This window comes from Chiloscyllium punctatum, chromosome 36 (genome assembly GCF_047496795.1).
Source record: "Chiloscyllium punctatum isolate Juve2018m chromosome 36, sChiPun1.3, whole genome shotgun sequence".
In the NCBI taxonomy this organism is placed as follows: Eukaryota; Metazoa; Chordata; class Chondrichthyes; order Orectolobiformes; family Hemiscylliidae; genus Chiloscyllium; species Chiloscyllium punctatum.
The window spans coordinates 22,953,994-22,969,805 of record NC_092774.1 but is presented as its reverse complement, the minus strand read 5'-3'; the positions used below and the strand labels follow the sequence as shown (position 1 = coordinate 22,969,805).

The 15,812-nt window shown below is 46.6% G+C and overlaps 3 non-coding genes across 3 annotated transcripts; 2 read left to right on the top strand and 1 right to left on the bottom strand.

Moving 5' to 3' along the window:
* The first annotated feature begins 4,875 nt into the window (after positions 1-4,875).
* On the top strand, positions 4,876-4,949 carry trnan-guu (transfer RNA asparagine (anticodon GUU)). Its single transcript has one exon. It is a non-coding gene; the product is annotated as a tRNA-Asn (tRNA).
* Positions 4,950-7,465: 2,516 nt separating this feature from the next.
* trnae-uuc (transfer RNA glutamic acid (anticodon UUC)) lies at positions 7,466-7,537 on the top strand. Its single transcript has one exon. It is a non-coding gene; the product is annotated as a tRNA-Glu (tRNA).
* Positions 7,538-13,342: 5,805 nt separating this feature from the next.
* On the bottom strand, positions 13,343-13,414 carry trnaw-cca (transfer RNA tryptophan (anticodon CCA)). Its single transcript has one exon. It is a non-coding gene; the product is annotated as a tRNA-Trp (tRNA).
* Between the last annotated feature and the right edge of the window lie 2,398 nt (positions 13,415-15,812).

The window sequence follows — 15,812 nt, the reverse complement described above, 5'->3', positions numbered from 1 at the left end:
TTTCCAGGAAGACGTGCCGAAAGAAATCTGAAAAGAAATGATACATCAAGTTCTGACAGAGCCGCTTGATTCATTGGGACTTGAATATCAGCAACCATTCCAATCAAGAAGACATGGTTGCTTTTGTTTGCTTGAGAGATTTTGGACACTGGTGTGGCAGGAAGAACACTGAGACACCGAGTGAGGGAGATTCAGTGCGCTGACTGTGAAAAGTGCTTGACACCATTTACTCAGCTTGGGGGAATCAAAGTCTCATCCCTCACGGTGGGAAAGACTATGTCCCCGTTCTGATTGTAATTTCAAACCCAGACCAACACAAGGAAAGCTCCCCCAATGGAGAAATTTTGGAAATGTGGGGACTGAGGGGAAGGATTCCCTTCCCCATCCGTGTTGGAAACCCACAGACGTATTCCCAGCGGGGAGAGGCCATTCACCTGCTCGGTGTGCAGGAAGGGCTTCAGTCGGATCAGCCATCTGGAGACGCACGAATGGGTCCACAAGTGAGAGAAGCCATTCACGTGCCCCATGTACGGGAGGGGGTTCACTCAGTCAGCTGCACTGCTGACCCACCAGTGGGTCCACACCGGAGTGAGGCCGTTCACCTGCTGTCAGTGCCGGAAGAGCTTCACCTGCTCCTCCCACCTGTGAAGGCACCAGCGCGTTCACGTGCCATTGCAGGGGCGATGGAAGGGGCGATGGCCGAGCGCCGCTAACAACCCAGCTCTGGGGACTCTCAGGTTCGAATCCCGTCGCGGCAGATGGCAGAATTGGGATTCGGTCAGTAATCCGGACTTCAGAATCTAAGGATGAAACCGTTTTTAGAGGGCAAAAACCCATCTGATTCAGTCTTGTCCTTTTCAGTGATTGAAACTGCCGTTGCGCGAAAGGATTCACTCAGTCGTCCCAGCTGCATGTTTTACCCGGCTGTACGAAGGATCCAGTTACAAAGGGACAACTCAACGAACCAATAATAAAGAAAGTGTGGTGGGGCGAGTGGGGGGTGAGTGTGCGCACTTTGAGCTTGAGGTGCTTTTTTTTAAGAAAAGCGACTTTTTGTACGCCTTGTGATATGGAGATCTGAAGCTGTAACAAAGTTGGGTCGCAGTAAAGGTTACCTGAACTTACTGCCAGGCTTAAACTATTTCAGAATCCTGAAGAGGAGTTGTTGGACTCGAAATTTTAACTCTGCTTTCTCTCCACAGATGCTTCCAGTCCTGCTGAGTTTTTCCAGTGTTCTCAGTTTTTGTTTCAGATTTCCAGCATCCACAGTTCTTTGTCTTATTTATCAAATTCAATTCTAGCCCTTCACAAGTGTCTGGAACTTCATCTCCCTGATCTACAAACTGTTCACTTACCCGAGAAATGACCACTACCTCCTTATCAAAGTAGACCCCTTTGTTGCAAAATGATTGTTCAATTCTGTGACCAAAATTATTGCATTCGTAATTACTTACACCAGGGACTCTCAATATCTCAGGCCAGAGCACAGCTCGATTATTTCAGACAGTACATTTATGTGATTTGATGCAATTCCCTATTCCTTACTTTGCCAGCGTGTTGCTGGGAATGGAGGGTTTGAATTAAGAAGAAACTGGGACATTTTTCCAACAGAGCCGAGCAAGTTGACAGATAACTTTATCGAGATTTTTAAAAACAGGAGAGGTATAGATAAGGTGTCATTTCCAGGAGGCTCAGAATATTTTGTTGCTCCAGAAGGTGTAAAAGGGGGTCAAAGCTTCAACAGAAATCGAGCAGAGCTGAGAACAGACAACATTTAACTCTGTGGGAACAGGGAGATCAGAGGACAGGGAAATCAGGACCTGAAATCCGAGCTGACACCAGACTACCATGTTATCAGTGCTTTGATTAGCAGTGCCCACCCTCTACCTTTACTGAGCCTCTCACTCGACTTGAATGCCACATCTCCCCTCGATATTCTGGATCCAATCCTTGTCATTCTGAAGCCATACCTCTGTAAGGAGTCTCAGATCATAATTATTCTCTTCAATGTGTGCAGTCAATTAATTCGCTTTTTTTACAATGCAGCTTTTAGTTTTATTTTTTGTGATGGTGAGAATCCAGTTTTGATTGCTAGTACATTTATTCTCCTTGTCCCTTTCTCTCATTCTCTGGTGTTTGGTTTCCACATCACGACATTGCTCACTGCTCTTGATTTCGATTGGCTATGCTAAATTGCCTAGTGTCCAGGGATGTGCAGGTTAGGTGGGTTGACCATGGGAAACGCAGGGTTATCGTTTCAAAGTAATAGAAGGAGTAGGCCATTTGGCCCATCGACCCTGCTCCGCCATTCATTACAATCATGGCGGATCGATCAATAGTCTCAGCTCCTCCTAATTGCATTATCCCAACTTCCCTTAATTCCCTTACCACGCAAAAACAAAACCCATCCAACAGTGTCTTAATGAAGCTGCCTCGACTGCTTCTTTGAGCACAGAATTCCATTAATTTACCATTAACCGCATAGGTCCTGCCCTGAGTTGCCTCATCAAAATGCAACAGCTCATATTTGTCTAAATTAAACTCCATCCACTACTCCTTGGCCCACTGGCTCATCTGATCAATTATAATTTATATTAAACTTTCTTTCCTACCTTACTCCCTAAAAGCTGAAAATCTCCATCCCACACTCTCACCCTCCATTCTCACTTTGTTGAGTCTAATCACGGATGTCCTCATCCTGAAGGGTTTGGTTCATGCTGATTAACAGGCCCACATTCAAGGGAGATCTAACTGAAACGTACAGAACATTGAACGGCCTGGACAGAGTGGACATTGGGAAGATGTTTTCATTGGGAAGAGAGACTAATACCCATGGGCATAGCCTTAGCATAAAGAGAGAATGGAGATTAGGAGAAACTTCTTTAGCCAGAGAGTGGTGAATCTATGGAATTCATTGTCACAGAAAACTGTGGAGGCCAGGTCACTGCGTATGTTGAACATTGAGGTAGAGATGTACAGCATAGAAACAGACTGTTTGGTCCAACTTGTCCATGCTGACCAACTATCACAACCCAATCTAGTCCCACCTGACAGCACACGGCCCCATATCCCTCCAAACCCTTCCTATTCATACACCTACCCAAATGCCTTTTAAATGTTGCAATCGTACTAGCCTTCAACACTTCCTCTGGCAGATCATTCAATAAACGTACCATTCTCTGCGTCAAAAAGTTGCCCCTTAGATCTCTTTTGTATCTTTCCCCTCTAACGCGAAACCCATGCCCTCTCCTTCTGGACACCCCCACCCCAGGAAACGACTTTGTTTATTAATCCTATCCATGCCCTTCATGATTTTATACACGTACAGTTACGACGTTCAAAAGACATTTGGATAAGTACATGAATACGAAAGGTTGGAAGGGTTATGGGCCAAACACTGGTAGGTGGGACGAGTTTAGTTTGAGAACATACTCAGCATGGACTCGTTGGATGAAGAGTCTGTTCAGTACTGTCTGACTCTGTGACTGATCTGTACTGGTCTTAAAACCATTTTCTTACCTCCCCCGATAAGCATCCACTTCTTTGGTGTTCAAAACTCAGCTGAACTTCGCCTTGAATATGTTCAATGACCCCACTTTTGAACTCAATTCCTCTTCATAATATAGCACTTGCCTTGCTCATTGCCTGCTGCATCTGCCCGACAGCTGGCCTTGACTGGTGTGGAGGGACTCTGAGACCCCTTAGTACATCCATACATCATTCCTGATGAAGGACTTGTGCCCGAAACGTTCCCTGTCCTGTTCCTCAGATGCTGCCTGACCTGTTGTGCTTTTCCAGTGCCACATTTTTCGACTTTCACCTCCAGTCCTCACTTTCTCCACATTCCAATATATAATCATTTTAACAATGCACTGCTTTTTTTTTTAAACAGCAAAGGCTATAACTTCACATTGCGGAACTGCACTTGCCATGTGTTTGCCAATTGAGACACAGACCTGGACCAACTTCGGGAAGAGGCAAAAGACTGAGTTCTGAACAAAAACCGTAGCACACTCAAAACGTCGGCTCTGTTTCCCTTTCCACGGATGCTGCTCGACCCGTTGGCTTTCTGCAGAATTCGCTGTGTTTGTTCGACACAAATGCTGCTTTCCATTAAAGAACCTCAATCCCTGTCCTCTGGTAACTGACCCTAGTCAGTGGCAATAGGTTCTTCTGATCATTAACCTGCCCATTCACACCACGTCTTCTCCCATCATTGCCAACAGCCCCTGGAAATCTCCAGTTAACCTTCTTTGCTCCAAAGAGAACATTCCCAAACTTGGGATTGGAAATTGCTCATCCCTGGACATGATGCAAATGTTACAATGGGGAAGAGGTTTTGTCAAAATATCGTCAGTTAGCAGGTGGAAAAATGTTCAGGAAGTAAAACACAAATCCCAGTCTCCAGCTTTGTGAATCTTTCGTAACTCTTTGGGAAGTGGAATTAGAGGAGAATGAAGGATGAACTGACGGACTGAGCAGAGACAGTCCAGACACCATCCCCTTGTTTAAGAGGCTGATTGACTCTGATATTCTCGGGACCTAAACTGACCCGAGACATTGAAAGAATTCTCTGCACATCAGGAATTCAAACGCCTTCTCGGCTCGGCGCCAATGAGAAAATTCAGGAAGAGGCAAAACACTGAAAGGCTCGGAGGGCGATGGCCCCGGTGGTGGAGAGCTCGTTCCTCGTGACATGGATGTGCCTGCAGATGGTGGGATCAGGCTGTCCCCATGTCTCCAGAATGAATGTCCAAGGCTTTATTATGGAAAGTAAAACTGATAGAAGACAATGGTAATTTTGGGCGGGGCGGGTTGAATTATGAATTGATTAGTAGGTTCCTCAAAGACACTGTGCAAGCAGCTCTTGCACCTGTCTCTGTGGCGCAATTGGTCAGCGCGTTCGGCTGTTAACCGAAAGGTTGGTGGTTCGATACCACCCAGGGACGGCGTGTTCCTAGTTCTCGCTCCTACCGCTTTCTTGGCTACGAAAGTGCACGTTTTTAATGGTGTCAGGAAAATGTTTCCCAAACGGAAATATATTCCACTGAGGCAGCACAAAGGGGTTTCTGAATTGATTGAATTTCTAACATAAATGACTGCGGATGCTGAGAATTCGAGACAGAAAGCGAAACTGCTGGAGAAACTCAGCAGGTTTGGCTGGACCTGGATGAGGAAAAAAACGAGTTCTGAAATGTTGTCTCTGATTCTCTTTCCACGGATGCTGCCTGACCTGCGGAGTTGCTCCTGCAATTTCTGTTTTTGTTTTTAACTGAACGTCCATTTCATCTACCGGGATGAAACACGCAGACTCGCCATTTGCAGATATTTAACCCTTTCAAAACCTGAGAAGTGATTGAATTCAAACAAACTCTGCAAGGATTCACTTTTTGTCAGCTCCACAGGCAGAGAGACCTGGGAAATGAAGCTGTCAGTGTGGTTCTGTATTGGTGGGCCGAGTGGTGAATGCGATGGACATGAAATCCATTGCGGTTTCCCCACGCAGGTGTGAACCCTGCCGACTACAGTTGAGAAACGACGTCAAAAAGAAAGGGAGATTGCTCCACGGTTTTTTTAAAGATGCAAATCAGTGGAGGGGTTGAAATATTTCAATCACATTGGGACTGGTCGGGAATTTGTAGCCCACACCCTGTCAGGGTGGAACAAGCAGATACCCACAGAGCTGCTATTGAGGCTATGAGCCAAGAGTTTGGAAATGAGACTAGACCAGTGAGGGGCGTGAAGTCGTGATCGATGTTAAGCAGGCACCTGAGGACAAAGGTGTTTTATTTACCAGTGAAAGATACTGCTTCACAAAGTTGGGATTATGGAAGGGAAGCAGTGACGGTGATTATCTTTGGCTGTTCCTCTTGTGAATGTTCCCATTGCTGCGCATGTCCGTGTTAACGTCAGAACTCTGCAGCATGGCGGTGTCAGGTCCGCACAGGGCCGGGGCGCAATGGATGACGCATCTGACTCCACCTACCTGTTTGAAATGCGGCTCACAGCTTCTTCACACACCCCAATTAATCTTTCTCATTGTCCTGAAGCCGGCATACGGTTTGAATTCCGGAACTGCGGGAATGAGACTCTTTTCACTGTGTCGCGTCAGTAAATGTCCCTGAGAACATCAGAGTCAGGTCACAGCGCTGTCAGAGGAGAGGAAGCTGAAATAGTCCCACACGCTGCTCATGGGCACATTTCACTTTCCCCAACTCACCGCCCCAACCACTGCGGCTCTTGGGAGTGGAAAGGGAACAAACACCAAAACCCAGTCTCAGCTTTGTAAATCTTCAGGAAATAAGAAAACTGTACATCCCTTCGGGTCTTCCATCCTGGGCAGACAGCGTTGATTTTAAATGGCTGGCCAGTCAGTGCCGATTCGTTTTGGCTAAAAAAAATCTTCCTTTTCTCATCCCAGCATTTCTTGCTACAGAGAACTGTGTGGCAGAGTTCATGCATATATTTCCTTGTATGGTATTTTGTAAATTACATTCGTTTGCTGGTTGTTTGTATCGGGTTTTTCAGGTTCATTAGCCGCTGTTTAAGTGTGTTGGGAGGTTTGTGGGCGACCATGATGCTGAGAGGGTTGAGTTGTCTGGACATCATTTCCCAGATGTCTTTAATGTAAAGTAATGTGGCTAAGGTTTCTGCAGACGTTGTGTCTGCTTGTGTCAGTTTGTTGATGTGAAATCGGCACACTGGGTTTATTGGGTAGGCAAAAGTGAGGACTGCAGATGCTGGAAACCAGAGTTTAGATCAGAGTGGAGCGAGAAAAGCACAGCAGGTCAGACAGCTTCCGAGGAGCAGGAAAATCGATGTTTCGGGCAAAAGCCCTTCATCAGGAATAGTGGCAGGACCCCTCCAGGGTGGAGAGATAAATTAGGGGTGGGGTGTGCTGGGCCAAAGGTAGCAAAAAGTACAATAGGTAAATGGGGGTGGGGATGGAGGTGACATATCAGAGAGCAGGGTGGTGCGGATAGGTGGGGAGGGAGATTGGTAGGTAGGACAGGTCATGAGGACAGCGCTGAGCTGGAAGGTTGGAACTGAGGTAAGGTGGGGGGAGGGGAAATGAGGAAACTGGTGCAGACCACATTGATGTCCTGGGGATGAATGTATCCGAGGCAGAAGTTGGGACGTTCTTCCTCCAGGCATCGGGTGGGGAGGGAGCGGCGATGGAGGAGGCCCAGGACATGCATGTCCCTGGCAGAGTGGGAGGGGAGGTTGAAATGTTGGGCCACAGGGCGCTAGGGTTGATTGTTGCGGGTGTCCTGGAGATGTTCCCTCAAACGCTGTGACTTGACTCTGCGATAGGGCTCCAGTCTCCCCAATGTAGAGGAGACCGCATCGGGAGCAATGGATACACGAAATGACATTGGTGTTCGCCTTCTTCCTTCCGTGACCCGGGTTCGACTTCCGGGCAGGAAAGCAATTTTCAGGAGAGCTGTCAAACTTCTCCCGTATGTCCCTGGTGGTCTAGTGGTTAGGATTCGGCGCTTTCACCGCTGCGGCCCGGGTTCGATTCCCGGTCAGGGAATCATTTTTCAGTGTGTTGCATGGCTTAAAAGCGCTGGACAGTTACTTATTTGTCTTCGTAGTTACTGGGTGCTGCAGTGTGTCGTGTTTCGTTGAAATAGTGCCCTCGTTTAGATTTGTTTGTATGCGTAGGGATGATTACTTCTGTAGCGAAATACTTGGTTCGCGTGTGGTGTTTTCCTGTAGAGGCTGTTTTGATTTTACCATTGACTGTTCGCTCTACTGTGACATCTAGAAATGGCACTTTGTTGTTGTTCTCCTCTTTTGTGAATTTTATGCCAGTAAGGAGATTGTTGATGGTGTTGTACGTTTCCTCTAATTTGTTTCATTTTTTGATGACAGAAGTGTTTCATCGGTATTTCGTTGATTTATTTGTAGGGCTTGTTACTGAATATAAAGTGGGTGGTAACCACGAGGTTGACAGTGCTATCTTTGCTGATGAAGTTGGTGCTGTGTTTTTGTCTTTAGTTCTTCGAGTAGTGTCTTCAGTTTTCTTTAGTCACGTTGATGTTAATGGATGTGAACAGGGCTGTTATGTCAAAGGACAACATTATTCCATCCTCTTCTATCTTCGTGTCTTTGGTGTTCAGGAATTCTTGGATGGAGTAAATGGAGTGGCATGAATCTTCGACTTGGTGTTTTAGTCCTCAGTGGAGGCCTTTGACTAGTCTGTATATTGGTGTTCCAAGTCGTGAGACTATGGCCTGAGGGGGGCTCCTAGTTTGAAAAAGAGGAGAACAACAATAAACTGCCATTCTTAGATGTCACAGTAGAGCGAACAGTCAATGGGGAACTTCAAACTGGCATCTACAGAAAAACAACATACACAAACCAAATACTTAACCACAGAAGCAATCATCCCAACACCCACAAAAGAAGCTGCATCAGGAGATTATTTCAACGAGCCACTACATACTGCAGCACAGAGAAACTACGAAGAGCTCAAGAGAAATAAGTATATGGTGCATTGAGGGAGAACGTGTCCCCAATAAACCCATTCCACCGATTTCTCATTGATGCTTTCAAGCTGACTCTCAAAAATTCGGTTTGAACCTCCATTCTTTCCTCTTTGTTTTTTGTGGGTTTTGAAAGCTTTCCCAATCCTCTGACTGAGTATTGGAGTTGGGAAGATATGTTGTGGTTGTACAGGACATTGGTTAGACCACTTTTAGAATATTGCGTGCAATTCTGGTCTCCCTCCTATCACAAGGATATTGTGAAATTTGAAAGGGTTCTGAAGCACCAATAGGTCCACAGAGGGGAAGCGGCCCTTCTGCTGCCCTGAGTATGGGAAGGCCTTCAATGATTCTGCTGCCCTGCTGACGCACCAGTTGGCCCACACCGGGGAAGGCTGTTCTCCGGCCCCAAGTGCAAGATGACCTTCAGCAGGTCTTCCCACCTGCTGAGACACCAGTGGGTCCACACTGAGAGGCCGTTCTTCTGCCCCAACTGCAGGAGGGGCATTGCTCTTTCCTCCGACCTACTGGCCCATTGGTGTGTCCACATGGTGGAGAGGTCGTTCAGTTGCCGTATGTGCAGGAAGGCCTTCAGCAATTCCTCTGCCCTGCTGAGGCACCAGTCCATCCGCACCGGGGAGAAACCGTTCTCCTGCCCCGAATGTGGGAAGGTCTTTACCTGCTCCTCCACACTGCTGAATCACCAGCTGGACCACACGGGGGTTTTGGGGGGGGGGGGGGAACAGTGGAGGAGGGGGGAGGCCATTCTGCTGCCCTAAGTGCGGGACGGCCTTCATCAATTCCTCCACCCTACTGAAGCACCAATGTGCCCATACCAGGGAGATGCCCTCCAGCTGGCCCGAGTGTGGGAAGAGGTTCATGTTTTCGTACAACTTGCGGAAGCACCAGCGGAGGCACCAGCGCTCCCAGCAATCAGATCCCACCGGTGACGCTGCCTTCGGTCACCTCCCAGGACTGAACCTCCTGCCAGTTCTGACAGTGGGTGCAGTGGGAGAGTAGGTGGGCTGTTTTTCTTTTCTGCTGGACTGCAATTGCCTCCCCCACACCCCACAATCACAACTCCATGGGGGCTCAGGGTTAGCACTGCTGCCTCATGGCACCAGGAACCCAGGAATAATTCCACCCTTGGGGTCTGTGTGCAAGTTATGGAGGGTAGGAAAATGGATCTGAGTGGGTTAGTCTTCGGAAGATCAGTGCAGATGTGTTCGGTTGAAGGACTTGTTTCCACATTGTGGGAGTTCTATGATTCTATGAGCTTTGCCTTCAGTGGACACTGCTGCTCATTGAGCCCGGGACTGCACATTGCCAATGAAATGATCCAGAGAAACCGAAGACCGCAAGACCATCGGAGAAGAGGTTAGGCCATTCGGCCTACTCTGCCATTCGTTAGTAACAAAAGTATTGGATGAGATGAGCTACACTGCGGAAACAGGCCATTCGTCCCAACAAGTCCACACCGACCCCCCCCCCCCCGAAGATTAACCCATCCTGACCCATTTCCCTCTGACTAATATACCTAACTCTATGGGCAATTAAGCATGGCCCATCCACATGACCTGCACATCTTTGGTTTATGGAAGAAAACAGGATCACAGAGAGAAAACGCAGACACTGGATAAAGTGCAAATTCCTCACAGATAGTCACCCAAGGCTGGAATCAAACCTGGGCCCCTGGTGCTATGAGGCTGCAGTGGTAATCACTGAGCCACTACATATTGCAACCCGAAGTTGGCAAGTAGGAGCTTGGGAGAATACAGCAAGCCAGGCAGCACCAGAATGTGGAGTAGTCAGCATTTTGGGTATTAACCCTTCTTCAGGACTGAAACGTTGACTTCTCCATGAGAAACGATTCACAGGAATGTTGCTGGGGGTTGGAGGGTTTGAGCTACAGGGAGAGGCTGAATAGCGTGGGGCTGTTTTCACTGGAGCATCGGAGGCAGAGAGGTGACCTAATAGCGGTTATAAAATCATGAGGGGCATGGACAGTGTAATAGACAAAGTCCTTTCCTTGGGGTGGGGGAGTCCAGAACGAGAGGGCATAAGTTTAGGGTAAGAGGCGAAATATATTAAAGTGACAACTTCTTCATGCAGAGGGTGGTCCATGTATGAAATGAGCTGCCAGAGTATATGGGTCAGGTGCTGTCAAATGGGAGTGGATTAATATCGGATATCAGGTCAGGATGGACAAGTTGGACCGAAGTGTCTGTTTCCATGCTGTATGTGTCTCTGACTACTGGTCCTGAGGTAAGTTTAAAATAGAGTCCAAGTAACTTTGAATAGTTCAATCTTGTTGAGCTCACCTCCTGAAAAGTTTCAGATGAATCCCTCTGAGAGATACTGTTTAAACATGCTGAGTTGGACAAAGTATCCCATCAAGTTCAACACAAACCCAGAGTTGAAGAAGTCAGAAGTCAGAACACCAAGGGGACCAAAACTGATCACAATATTCCAGGTGCAGCATCATCAACGTCCTGTATAACTACAACATAACTTGCCAACATCTATACTCAATTCCCTAACTGATGAAGGCCAGTGTGCTGAAACCTTTCTTCACTGCCTTGTGTACCGATGTTATCAGAGATATAGGACCAACATTAAACTGATCCACGATCTAGCTGCTGGGAGCACAGAAGTAGAGTAGTGCTGCGTGAGTGTGCTGGGTCGATAACCCAGAGGTCGATGGGTAAAAACCATGTGATCCTATTGCTCAATGTCTCTGTAAGCTGCTTTCATATACAAAGGTTCTGTGCATCTGGTTCCCAAAGCTTCTTCAGTAGAGGCGTGGCCGCTGGAGCCCAGGCGTTCAACAACCCCCCGGAGCTGGAGGAAGTTCCGAGCTCCAAGAAGCGGGGGGTAAGGCTGGAAGCAGGATTTGCTCAAGGCTTGTATTTTTAACTCATTTAAATGGTACCTAATGTATGGGGCTATGGTTTACATTAAAACCGGAGGATCATATCAGAGTGTTTATATTTAGCAGTGGTAGTTGGTAAAATGCACACTCTGGGGGAGCACTTTCTATGATGCTGCATTTCTTGCCTTCTGCCCTTACCCCATTTCTTATCTCCCATCTTGATTTTATATTTTTTTGGTCAAATTTAATTTCATATTAATCAGACTTGCGATTCACTGTGTGCTATTAATTTGTTTGTTCGAATATTGTAAGGCAAAATTAATGGTGTCATGTCATTTCTGATGTCAGAGTTTGACATTGAATGTGCAGGTGTGAATACCAGTAAGTTGTGAAAATAAATCAAGAACTTGTGGTTTTTAACAAAAAGAGCAGTTCACTGATATTCATGGCATCGTCTCATTTGGGTGTGATGATTCAAATCTGACCAACAAACCGTTTCATGCAGTCATCCAATTGAATAAAAAAATTCTTTAATTTAATTAAAGAAAATAACTCTGGCAAGCTAAGATTTATGCAATCTATTTATAAGATTATGTCCATTGCTCGCAATATGGTCTCATCCACATTGAGGAAACTGGACTCCAACTAGCGGAACATTTCAGGGAACAACTCTGGGTCTCTAAATCTAAACGACACACCGCCCTGTGGCGGAACACTTTAACTCCCCCTCCCATTCCACCAAGGACATGCAAGTCCTGGGCCTCCTCCACTGCCAAACTCTTGCTACCCGACACTTGTAGGAAAACACCTCAACTTCTGCTTTCAGACCCTCCAACCACATGGTATCAATGTAGATTTCATCAGTTTCCTTATTTCCTCTCCCCCACCTTGTCCCAGATCCAACCTTCCAATTCGACACCAACCTCTTGACCTGTCATACCTGTCCACCTTGCTTCTCACCTATTTGCTCCACCCTCATCTCTGACCTATCACCATCAATCCCTACCTCCATCTACCTATTGCACTCCCAGTTACCTTCCCTCCAGCCTCACTTCCTTCCCATTTATCTCTCAGCCCCCTTGGGCCACCCTTTATTCCTGATGAAGAGCTTATGCTCTAAACCAAGACTGTGATGAAGCAACATCCTTAACAAATAGGAAATAGCTCCCAAGTCAGATTTCATTCCCTCTTCTGTTTCCCAGTTCTTTCAGAAATAAGGAATGTCTTTTCCTTCCCCTAGAAAGTGGTCTTCCACTTTGTGCTGTCTGAAGTGTTATCCCTCACCACTCCTTCAGACACCTTTTAAGAATCCTTTCAACCTGTTTTTCTAACAATTGTGGAGGTGACCAAAAGCAAACATTTCACTTCTCCTCAATGCCCCATTTCTCCTCCTATGAGCCATTTTGTCATGTTGTCTATGTTACAAGCAGCCGAGTGCACTTGGTTTCTGAATTGAAATTTGGCCATTGAAGTGAACAGGATTAATATTTATCGATGGCTAGCTGTATTTGCACTAACTGTAATTATCCACCAATACGATGTCTTTTGTTCCACCAAAACTGGAAACAATGATCTGTGTTTATATTGCAGTCGGATGGAGAAAATCATCCCAGCGATCTTCACGTTATTATAGTTTACTGAGGCCATAACATCATTACGTGGCAGTTTGATGTGACTAAAACCTGGATGGAAATCTCTAGATTATGTTGTAAAAACATCGGTATAATGTCACCAACTGAACGAAGCGGCTGTGTTTAAATCCCGTGATGAACAGTTGTGTTCGACTTCTCACATTGCGGGGAGCTGAGCATTTACCCAAACAATGGGCACACCATCTCTCTGAGACAGTGTGTACAAACCAAACTGACTGCAAAGATTCACGTGTGATCGAAAGTTTCCGCAAAGAACTTTCGATACAACCAACATACGGAGTGAACGTACTCCTTTCTTCATTTGAAATGTTAGACGTTGATTGTAGTGAGCCTGACGTGATTTGAACACGCAACCTTCTGATCTGGAGTCAGACGCGCTACCGTTGCGCCACAAGCTCACTGATAGCCAATGCGCTCTATTCATGCTTAAGGGAAGTGATCGCACTACAATGATTTGACGTTCATGTCTGTTCTGTTTCTCCCCCTTCTCCTTCTGTCTCTCGAAACAATTTCCAACTCTCTCTCAATAAAAATCTGAAAGAACTGCGGATGCTGTATATCAGGAACAAAAAACAGGAGTTGCCGGTGACCCTTCCACAGAACTGATGGTGATTGGGAAAATGTCGGTTTATATGCAGGAGATATTGTGGGAGGAAGGCGGAGATCAGGACAGAGCCCAAAGTGAAGGAAGAACCGTTGGACAGAAAAAGGAGTTGATAACGATCTGCGTGGAGTGGGGGTGGGGGTGGGGGGGGGGTGAATAACTGTTAATGGACACTGTTCGTGGTTAAGTAGTGTGGAATGACAGACTGTGTGATAACAGGGCTTGGCGTGTGCGGCAGGGACGAGGATACCATGGAGTTCAGGCCTTAGAATTATTGAATTCGATATTGGGACCGGAGGGATGCAATGTCCCCAAGTGTAATATTCGGTGCTCTTCGTTCTGCTGGTGCTGAGCTTCGCTGGAACACAAAAGCAAACCTGAGACAGAGATGTTGGACAGGGAACAGGGTGGGGTGTGGAATTGGCAGGCAACTGGAAGCTCAGGGTCTTTTTTGCAGGCAGAACGTAGATGTTCTGTGCAGCAGTCATCCAGTTTACGGTTCGTTTTCCCCAATGTAGATGAGGCCATATTGTGAGCAGCAAATGCAGTAGACTGGATTGTGGGTCGTGCAGGTAAAGTGCTGCTTCACCTGGAAGGTAAGTTTGGCCCCTTGGATAGCGAGGAGGGAATAGGTAAATGGGCTGGCGTCACACATTCGGCACTTGCAGGGGAAAGTGCAATTCAACCTGCAAGTTTACTTTGAGAAAATCCTGGACTTGAACTCCCAAGTCTCTTTGCATTTCGGATTTCTGCATTTTCTCCCCATAATCTTCTGTTCAAACAATGACTATCTATGTCAGGGCAGCACCCGTGATTTCCTGACATATGGATTGTATTTGGGGATATCAAGGAACGTCAGGAACTGTGAGTATCTCAGGAGCAATCGTTATTCCTGGGGGAGGCAGAGAGGAATGTGGTGTGATCCTGTAAACTCCAGAACTTTGATAACTCCATGAGTCAGCAATAACTCCTTCTGGACCAAGAAACGAAAGGGCCAATGAGAAACTGCTACAAGGGAGTTAACAAATAACATACATTAACTATCGCTGGGCAGGAGGAGGCAAAACAATGAGCTGTTCCTTTGGACAGATGAGATAATGCTGTTTAATACCTGTGTGACAGAAGGACAATTAATTCTGCCTGGAGAAGGAAGGCCTTGGCGTAAAGGGGTTAATTGCAGGACAGGCTGTTTCAAACAGGTGGAAAACCCTCAAAGATAAGAAGGCAAGCTACAGACCTGAGGTCTCCAGAAGTGTGGGGAGGTGGTGTCAAAATCTAAAGCCCAGCACACTCACGCAGCTCTACTCTGCTTCTGGGCACTCAGCAGCTGGATTGTGGATCAGTTTAAAGTAGGTCCTATATCTCTGACAACATCGGTACACAATGCAGTGAAGAAAGGTTTCAGCACACTGGCCTTCATCAGTTAGGGAATTGAGTACAGATGTTGGCAAGTTATGTTGTAATTATACAGGACGTTGATGAGGCTGCACCTGGAATATTGTGATCAGTTTTGGTCCCCTTGGTGTTCTGACTTCTGACTTCTTCAACTCTGGGTTTGTGTTGAACTTGATGGGATACTTTGTCCAACTCAGCATGTTTAAACAGTATCTCTCAGAGGGATTCATTTGAAACTTTTCAGGAGGTGAGCTCAACAAGATTGAACTATTCAAAGTGACTTGGACTCTATTTTAAACTTACATCAGGACCAGTAGTCAGAGACACGTACAGCATGGAAACAGACCCTTCGGTCCAACTTGTCCATGCTGACCTGATATCCTAAATTAATCTAGTCCCATTTGACAGCACCTGATCCATATACTCTGTCAGCTCATTTCATATATGTACCACCCTCTGCATGAAGAAGTTGTCCCTTTTTATATATTTCGCCTCTTACCCTAAACCTCGAGTTCTGGACTCCCCCAGCCCAGGGAAAAGACCTTGTCTCTTAACCTGTCCATGCCCCTCATGATTTTGTAACCTCAATTAGATCACTCCGCTGCCTCCGATGCTCCAGTGAAAACAGCCCCAGCCTATTCAGCCTCTCCCTGTAGCTCAAATCCTCCAACCCCCAGCAACATTCCCGTAAATCGTTTCTGACAGAGAAGTCAACGTTTCAGTCCTGAAGAAGGGTTAATACCCAACACGCTGACTACTCCACACCCTGGTGCTGCCTGGCTTGCTGGCTCCCAACC